Raw genomic sequence first — 10,525 nt, 5'->3', positions numbered from 1 at the left:
TTCCCTGCCCCCGCACCGAAGCACCGGAGCAGCAGCCCCCTTCTAGATGGCGCCCTGACCTGGCAGATCTCGCGAGGTTAGTCCGCTCCCCGGACCTCGAAGGCATTGATTTGATTCGATTTTGGTTCGTGCAGCCAGCGGCGTGCGGTGTGGTTCATGGCGTTGGTGGAGTCCAAGGCTGAGGCCTTGCGGTCAGGATGACGTCGGCCCGTCCGTACATCGTGTTCGTCCAAGGCCGAGGCCTTGCGGTCAGGAGGACGTTCGTGCAGCCAGCGGCGTGCGGTGTGGTTCATGGCGTTGGTGGAGTCCAAGGCCGAGGCCTTGCGGTCAGGAGGACGTCGGGTCGTCCATACATCGTGTTCGTCCAAGGCTGAGGCCTTGAGGTCAAGAGGACGTCGGGTCGTCCGTACATCGTGTTCGTCCCACCCTGAAGGGCGGCGGCGCGGGCGGCGACAAGCTTCAGCTCTGCATTGGGAGCAGCAACGCCGACACAGGCTTCAGTTCATTGCTAATCTTGGCCGGTGGTTTCGTTTTGTCTACGGCATCGGGTTGCTTTCTGCTCCGTTGTGTGGTTGAGGTTAGCTCTTCTTCCATCCTCTTTCTTGTTGTATTCTGTAGTATAGAGGCATGTGGATGATGCTTCAAAGGGGGAGGCTACAGAGAGCATTGTTCGCTTCTTGGTAATCTACAGGACTCTACTGCGGTCATGGCTTTTTTTAGAAAACCAAATCTGCACCATGCCAATATGATTCTTGATGAGCATGCTTTCGACATGCCTCACCCTCTCATGTTTTTATATTCCTGCTCGAGGCAGCTTGTGGGTTTGCATATCCTATATTCAGAGCTTGTGCATGGCGATTCACTTAATAAATTTCTTTGATTTTTTTTGCTGGGTTTAATGTAGTATCTACCACGTGTTTACATGTTGACTCCTTTTATCCTTGAAGGCATTGGGAGTTCTTGAAGGGAAATGATGAAAATGGTGTATGAAAAGGTAATGCAAAAGTGTGTGGTTCTGGACATTATTACCTTTGACTGAAGTTTTCCTGTGTTGTCATATTCAAAACTATAGTGCTTTGCTTGCAGTATCTTAAAGGGAGCAATATTTTGGTACTTATTTTCTGATGATTTAAAAGGTTCTTTGCATTGCCAACCTGAATTTGAGAACACTTTTTCTTATGTAGGAAGTCTATTTCTTTGCCTAGAACCTGTGATTTATTATGGCTGATGTAAATTTTGCCTTTGTACGTCCTTGTCAAGTTTAGGTGGACAGCTTGATATGGGGGGAGGCACATAGGTTTGTTAATTCTGTTTCTGGGCTGGCCTATGAGATGGAGACCAAGCAAACTTCAGCAGGTTTCAGGTGCACATCCTCTTTCCCTTGTTCAGCAGGTCTCCCTAGCTAATCTGTACCATTGTACATATTGATAAATATAGTTAGTTATTATTTTCTGGCTGTTGTGATAGTTAGAGCACATAAATGCTTACTTCATTTAGTAGCTGACATCTAATTTGTGAAATTACGCCTGAAGAAAATGTGTCTCCTTGTTTTGTGCAGGTACCAAATTAAGTAGGCTTATGCACATAAGCTTCTTCATTGTTTCCCTTCTGGAAACAAAATTGTTCTCGTGGTAATTGGTTGGTTCGCATGCATGTGCAATAACTATATGCCGAAGGACTGGTCCTAATTTTTCAGTGGCGCTCCACATAAGCAGGATCTATACTAATTGTTCCGTTGACTGCTCTCCGGTGAGTTTTTACTCATTTCCCTCTGATGCTTTTGTGTCCATATGCCTAACTTGGTCTTCTTTCAAAATTTCTCATGGTTTATGTGGTAGTGTGGTTGGCTGACGACTTATAACTTTCTGTATACTCTATCTATGATATTCTGTAAGGCTAGGCACATTTCTTGCCTTCATAATTCAGTGTCGAATTAATTAACTTAGCTACATGGTGGATCTCGATAATCCCTTTAGGACCAGACCATAGCTTATGGTCCCTGTTTGGGTTTTTTTTTTGAAAAATGTATTTTTGAAAAGCTATTGTTCATGATGCTAGCTACACCGCTTTTGTATATAAAATTCTAACTATAAAATAAAGGCCATTATATGAAAATATCTTTTGGTTTAGATCCAATTATTCACCCATGTTACCTGAATAACATAACAAATTATGCATGCTGGAGTATATATTTTGAAAGATAAATCTTTTTTATTTTTCCATATAAAAAGGATTACATCCTGTACCATATTTGCTTGCTCAAACCTAAAGTTACTAACAAACACAATATGGGCATTTAAAAATATCTTTCGAATTAGATCAGGTGTGAGAAAAATGTCGAAGATGGTGATGTTCTCTATTGTGGCTAAGGGTGCCAAATAGCTATGTATATCACTTGATAAAAAGCAAGATTAGTGATTTCTTTTTTAGTCCATTTCTTCTCCATTTTCGAGATCTTTGTGTTTAGATTCCACTGCCACACCACATGCTAAGTAAAGTTCTCATGTGCTTTTGTGTCCATATGTCTAACTTGGTCTTCTTTCAAAATTTCTCATGGTTTATGTGGTAGTGTGGTTGGTTGACGGCTTATAACTTTCTGTATCCTCTATCTATGATATTCTGTAAGGCTAGGCACATTTCTTCCCTTCATAATTCAGTGTCGGATTAATTATCTTAGCTACATGGTGAATCTCGATAATCCCTTTAGGACCAGACCATAGTTTATGGTCCCTGTTTGGGTTTTTTTTTTGCAAAATGTATTTTTGAAAAACTATTGTTCATGATGCTAGCTACACCGCTTTAGTATATAAAATTCTAACTATAAAATAAAGGCCATTGTATGAAAATATCTTTTGGTTTAGATCCAATTATTCACCCATGTTACCTGAATAACATAACAAATTATGCATGTTGGAGTATATATTTTGAAAGATAAATCTTTTTTATTTTTCCATATAAAAAGGATTACATCATGTACCATATTTGCTTGCTCGAACCTAAAGTTACTAACAAATACAATATGGGCATTTAAAAATATCTTTCGAATTATATCAGGTGTGAGAAAAATGTCGAAGATGGTGATGTTCTCTATTGTGGCTATGGGTGCCAAATAGCTATGTATATCACTTGATAAAAAGCAAGATTAGTGATTTCTTTTTTAGTCAATTTCTTCTCCCTTTTCCAGATCTTTGTGTTTAGATTCCACTGCCACACCACATGCTAATGTAAAGTTCTCATGTGCTTTTGTGTCCATATGTCTAACTTGGTCTTCTTTCAAAATTTCTCATGGTTTATGTGGTAGTGTGGTTGGTTGACGGCTTATAACTTTCTGTATCCTCTATCTATGATATTCTATAAGGCTAGGCACATTTCTTCCCTTCATAATTCAGTGTCGAATTAATTATCTTAGCTACATGGTGAATCTCGGTAATCCCTTTAGGACCAGACCATAGCTTATGGTCCCTGTTTGGTTTTTTTTTTTGCAAAATGTATTTTTGAAAAACTATTGTTCATGATGCTAGCTACACTGCTTTTGTATATAAAATTCTAACTATAAAATAAAGGCCATTATATGAAAATATCTTTTGGTTTAGATCCAATTATTCACCCATGTTACCTGAATCACATAACAAATTATGCATGTTGGAGTATATATTTTGAAAGATAAATCTTTTTTATTTTTCCATATAAAAAGGATTACATCGTGTACCATATTTGCTTGCTCGAACCTAAAGTTACTAACGAATACAATATGGGCATTTAAAAATATCTTTCGAATTAGATCAGGTGTGAGAAAAATGTCGAAGATGGTGATGTTCTCTATTGTGGCTATGGGTGCCAAATAGCTATGTATTTCACTTGATAAAAAGCAAGATTAGTGATTTCTTTTTTAGTCAATTTCTTCTCCCTTTTCCAGATCTTTGTGTTTATATTCCACTGCCACACCACATGCTAATGTAAAGTTCTCATGTGCTTTTGTGTCCATATGTCTAACTTGGTCTTCTTTCAAAATTTCTCATGGTTTATGTGGTAGTGTGGTTGGCTGACGGCTTATAACTTTCTGTATCCTCTATCTATGAGTATTCTGTAAGGCTAGGCACATTTCTTCCCTTCATAATTCAGTGTCAAATTAATTATCTTAGCTACATGGTGAATCTCGATAATCCCTTTAGTACCAGACCATAGCTTATGGTCCCTGTTTGGGTTTTTTTTTGCAAAATGTATTTTTGAAAAACTATTGTTCATGATGCTAGCTACACTGCTTTTGTATATAAAATTCTAACCATAAAATAAAGTCCATTATATGAAAATATCTTTTGGTTTAGGTCCAATTATTCACCCATGTTACCTGATTAACATAAGAAATTATGGATGCTGGAGTATATATTTTGAAAGATAAATCTTTTTTATTTTTGCATATAAAAACGATTACATCGTGTACCATATTTGCTTGCTCAAACCTAGAGTTACTAACAAACACAATATAGGCATTTAAATATATCTTTCGAATTAGATCATGTGTGAGAAAAATGTCGAAGATGGTGATGTTCTCTATTGTGGCTAAGGGTGCCAAATAGCTATGTATATCACTTGATAAAAAGCAAGATTAGTGATTTCTTTTTTAGTCCATTTCTTCTCCCTTTTCCAGATCTTTGTGTTTAGATTCCACTTCCACACCACATGCTAATGTAAAGTTCTCATGTGCTTTTGTGTCCATATGTCTAACTTGGTCTTCTTTCAAAATTTCTCATGGTTTATGTGCTAGTGTGGTTGGTTGACGGCTTATAACTTTCTGTATCCTCTATCTATGATATTCTGTAAGGCTAGGCACATTTCTTCCCTTCATAATTCAGTGTCGAATTAATTATCTTAGCTACATGGTGAATCTCGATAATCCCTTTAGGACCAGACCATAGCTTATGGTCCCTGTTTGGTTTTTTTTTGCAAAATGTATTTTTGAAAAACTATTGTTCATGATGCTAGCTACACTGCTTTTGTATATAAAATTCTAACCATAAAATAAATGCCATTATATGAAAATATCTTTTGGTTTAGGTCCAATTATTCACCCATGTTACCTAATTAACATAAGAAATTATGGATGCTGGAGTATATATTTTGAAAGATAAATCTTTTTTATTTTTGCATATAAAAACGATTACATCGTGTACCATATTTGCTTGCTCAAACCTAGAGTTACTAACAAACACAATATAGGCATTTAAATATATCTATCGAATTAGATCATGTGTGAGAAAAATGTCGAAGATGGTGATGCTCTCTATTGTGGCTAAGGGTGCCAAATAGCTATGTATATCACTTGATAAAAAGCAAGATTAGTGATTTCTTTTTTAGTCCATTTCTTCTCCCTTTTCCAGATCTTTGTGTTTAGATTCCACTTCCACACCACATGCTAATGTAAAGTTCTCATGTGCTTTTGTGTCCATATGTCTAACTTGGTCTTCTTTCAAAATTTCTCATGGTTTATGTGCTAGTGTGGTTGGTTGACGGCTTATAACTTTCTGTATCCTCTATCTATGATATTCTGTAAGGCTAGGCACATTTCTTCCCTTCATAATTCAGTGTCGAATTAATTATCTTAGCTACATGGTGAATCTCGATAATCCCTTTAGGACCAGACCATAGCTTATGGTCCCTGTTTGGTTTTTTTTTGCAAAATGTATTTTTGAAAAACTATTGTTCATGATGCTAGCTACACTGCTTTTGTATATAAAATTTTAACTATAAAATAAAGGCCATTATATGAAAATATCTTTTGGTTTAGATCCAATTATTCACCCATGTTACCTGAATAACATAACAAATTATGCATGCTGGAGTATATATTTTGAAAGATAAATCTTTTTTATTTTTCTATATAAGGATTACATCGTGTACCATATTTGCATGCTCAAACCTAAAGTTACTAACAAATACAATATGGGCATTTAAAAATATCTTTCGAATTAGATCAGGTGTGAGAAAAATGTCGAAGATGGTGATGTTCTCTATTGTGGCTAAGGGTGCCAAATAGCTATGTATATCACTTGATAAAAAGCAAGATTAGTGATTTATTTTTTAGTCAATTTCTTCTCCCTTTTCTAGATCTTTGTGTTTAGATTCCACTGCCACACCACATGCTAATGTAAAGTTCTCATGCTACAGAGCTTTTCACGAGCTATATGTACCAGTTTTGTCTGATCAACCATGCACTCTATTGTAATCATCTTTCACACATTGTTTAGACTTCTGAATCCCTGCTGAATCTTTGTGTTTCGTCATGCCCACGAGAATCGGCCTAACTGACAAAATCTTAAGCTTGGTCAATGGTGTTCCAATCTGTGTCTGAATATTTTTATCTGGACTTTTTTAATACATGGCTTGCTCTCGCCCTTTGCGCCATCGGCGCAACTGGTCATCTAGTTAGTATTAACAGCCGACAGGTTTTTTGGCAGAATACCAAGTACAATTATGAACTTGACTCAACTGATTTATCTGAATCTTTCGCAGAATGATCTTAGAGGTAAGATTCAATTCACAACTCAAGTATTCACATCATAGCTAAAATAAAAACAAATAATGAACATAAACACATGCTTCTCTTTGGCATGAATAATAAACAAAACATTTGCTCCTAACCCATTGTAGACATGTGAACATAGTTTAAAACTTTTATGACAAACTGTGTTAAAGTTTTGAGTACAAAAGAAATAGATACCATGATTTTATAATCCACTAGCAAGTCGTCAACCACCCTTCCTAACAAAAAGAATAAAGAACATAGAACAAAAAAACGATTACGTTTGTGCAAGTTACTATTACTAAAGCATATAAAGTTATTTCGACCTTAATTTTGATCCAAATGAAAATTATTAAAAACTAGAAAAGGAAAATGGTGCCGATCGAAAATCAATGTCAACTGCTCCATTACCTCACTGGCATGAAAAGGGGACAACAGCTCCATGGGTGTAGATACCATTACGAATAAGGACTACGATTTCTTTTTGAAGAATATGACTATCTATAATATCATGGACACCATGTTTATTTCACTTGCCGTATACCCCAAACATAATTAATCATTTTATTTCTGAACAATGTTGACAAATGCTTTAATCTTATAACATGATAGATTTATTGCACAGATGGTTTAACATTGCATTATTTGATATATTTTGACTTACATTGCACATAATTATGAAGCAAAATATCTTGCAGATGTCTGCAAAATACAATGGTTTTTTATTGAAATAGTACGAGTCTTAATATTTTTACTAGAACACAACAGTGCTTCCACTAACACTTCGTTCCAGGGAATAATACGAACCCTAAAGACATATAGGTCAGGCTTTAAAAAAATAAAACTGTCAAGGAAAGATTAATGAAATTGTCTGAAAATTGATTACTAATTCTAAGAGATGTTTTCCAAGCTGTTCTAGAAAATATTGTGTGTGCCGATGTTCTAATTTTAGACAGGTACGGAAATATTCAATTGATGCTTATCTTGATTTAAAAAACCTATGCAAGAATCTATCTTTTGCTCATTCGGAGCGTATTCTTGTAATACAAAAAGCTGCACTCTGAGGGGCATACAAAAAGAATTCTATTCACTAATTCTTAGCACTAGAATAAACTTTGGTATATCATTCATAGATAACAGGTTGGCTTTGCCTTGTTCAAGGTTCTTTAGAAAACATGTCTCCACCCTTGGGGTTCATATTTTCTGCAAAATATGCATTTTGTCGACTTAACTAGGATGTTAATTCTATTTCCAGGAGATATTCCAACATATCTATTCACTTTGCCAGCCATGTTACAATTGGACCTTTCATCAAACCAGCTTTCTGGACCAATACAAGAGTTTGGTACTCTACATTCGCACATGATAATTGTTTATTTGAGTCAAAATCAAATCAGTGGACAGATTCCTAGATCATTCTTTCAACTCACAAGTTTGATAGACCTGGATCTTAGCTCAAACAACTTAACAGGTTTGGTAGAACTGAATTTACTTTGGAAGTTACGAAAGCTTGCTTCATTGGATCTATCAAACAACAGGTTATCCGTCTTGGATGGAGAAGGCAATAAATCAACAGTGCCCTTACTATCTAAGCTCTCATATTTAATACTAGTGTCTTGCAACATGACAACAATGCCTAGATTCTTGATGCATATCAACCATATCGATACACTGGACCTTTCGAACAATATAATACAGGGGACTATACCCCAATGGATATGGGAGACGTGGGATGATAGCCTTACACAGTTAAATCTTTCAAACAACATGTTCACAGATATGCAACTCACTTCATATCTACTCCCATACAGTCGTTTGGATTCTCTTGATCTCAGCTCCAATAGACTTCAAGGCCAGGCCCCGATGCCAAACCTATTTAAAGAAGTGGATTATTCAAACAATAGATTCTCTTCTATTATGCCAAATTTCACTGCTTATCTTTCCCAAACTGTGTATCTCAAGTTGTCAAGAAATAACATAAGTGGGCATATACCGGATTCGGTTTGTGATGCAACCTCAAAGTCCTTGACTTGTCATACAACAACTTCAGTGGGTTAATACCCTCCTGCCTGATAGAAGGTAGAAGCTTGGTTGTATTAAATTTGAGGGAGAATCATTTTAAGGGAACATTGTCTGATAATGTTAGTGACCACTGTAATCTCCAGACAATAGATTTACATGGCAATAATATTCGAGGGAAACTTCCTAGGTCTCTTTCCAACTGCGCTGGCTTGGGGATTCTTGACATTGGAAACAATCGGATGGTTGGTACTTTCCCATTTTGGCTCGGTAGGCTCTCTGATCTTTGTATCATCGTTCTGGGATCCAACCTGTTCTATGGCTCGCTTACTTATCCTGCCAGAGATAGAAAATCCAGGGAATACTTCTCAAAGATACAAATCGTTGATATAGCTTCAAACAATTTCTCTGGCAATTTGGATCCACAGTGGTTCGGGAGGTTCGCATCTATGATGGCAAAGTTTAGTGAGACGGGAAATATCTTAAGGCATCAGATATACGGAGACTACCATGATACTGTTGCAATCACATACAAAGGTCAATATGTGACTTTTGAAGAAGTCTTGACTACCTTAACTGCAATTGACTTCTCAAATAATGCATTGGAGGGTGACATTTTCGAATCAGTTGGAAGTCTAGTTTCACTACACATATTGAACATGTCGCATAATGCATTTAAAGGAAGGATTCCAGCACAAATTGGTGAGATGCGTCAACTGGAATCGCTAGACCTATCATGGAACAAGCTTTCTGGGGAGATTCCACAAGAGCTAACAAATTTAACATTTCTTAGCACCCTGAACTTGTCTGGAAATAGGCTGGATGGAAGGATACCACAGTCAAGTCAGTTTGCAACATTTGAGTACACTTCATATGAAGGGAATGCAGGGCTCTGTGGACCACCTTTGTCCAAACCATGTGGTAATTCAAGTAACCCAAATGAGGCACAAGTAAGCATATCCAAAGATCATGTTGATGTCATTTTGTTTCTCTTTGCTGGGTGGGCTTTGGCGTTGGATTCGCGGCAGGTATTCTGTTGAAATGGGGTAAAATCGGCAAATGGTTCCGGATTGTGTGAAAATGGTCCGAAGACACAAGACTCACTGTCAGTACAGTTATGCTATTACTGGAGGGAGCTATAAGTTGTAAGATGTCACCCTATCTTCTCACACTTTTGTTTTATCATCTATCATGACTCGTGCATTGTCATGTTTATGTAATATTGCTACCAGGATTGTGATGCAATAATTGCTCAATTCCTAATATTAGTTGATACTATCAATTAGAAGAGAGATGCACTGATCCTCTCAGATTAAGGTCAATAATCTATCCTGCTTCCCTGTTAGTGACACTAATGCCACAACATTTCTTGCATCCGCCTTTTCTGCATCTTGTAGCTCTGATATCCATTTGAGGATCCCCTACAACCATAGCCATTGTCTCCGTAGCAGTCTCATCACTCCTCCTTATTCCCTGCTCCAGGTTTGGCCCGTTCTTGGTTGACGTGATGCCCATGGATCCCTAGCCTATTTATCTATCCTCCCTCCTTCATCACCCTTCCCAGATAAAAAAAGAAGCTCTAGTTTTGTGACATTTCTTACTGGGAAAAGATGACCATTTTGTCTGAATTATGCTGACTTGGTGCATCTTGTTAATTGGTCGTAACAGGAAGTTGCTCTACTTGACTACTCTAATAATAATACCAAAAAGAAACAAACACAGCTTGATTCAGAAATTTTGATCTTGGTATCATTGTGATTGTTATGACAGCTTCTTGTGTTCTGGATTTGAGTTCCGAGACTGGTAGCATTCCTGGTCAAACTGTAAAACACAGTTTGGGTTGCAACTCTGAAACTGGTGTCGGATTGTTCTGTTTCAGTCTTTTGGTGTTAAGTGGTTGTATGCGCTCTGTAAAATCCTCACGGCAAGAAAGATCAAACACGAAGCTTCACATCCTCCTAGCGTGTAGCCCTTTGAGCTCTGCCA

The 10,525-nt window shown here is 37.1% G+C and overlaps 1 pseudogene; it reads left to right on the top strand.

Moving 5' to 3' along the window:
- Positions 1-9,617, top strand: part of LOC123068010 (receptor-like protein 33) — an 11,610-nt pseudogene extending 1,993 nt beyond the window's left edge.
- Positions 9,618-10,525: the final 908 nt, after the last annotated feature.

This window comes from Triticum aestivum, chromosome 3B (genome assembly GCF_018294505.1).
Source record: "Triticum aestivum cultivar Chinese Spring chromosome 3B, IWGSC CS RefSeq v2.1, whole genome shotgun sequence".
Classification (NCBI taxonomy): domain Eukaryota; kingdom Viridiplantae; phylum Streptophyta; class Magnoliopsida; order Poales; family Poaceae; genus Triticum; species Triticum aestivum.
This window is presented reverse-complemented; position numbering and strand designations above follow the sequence as displayed.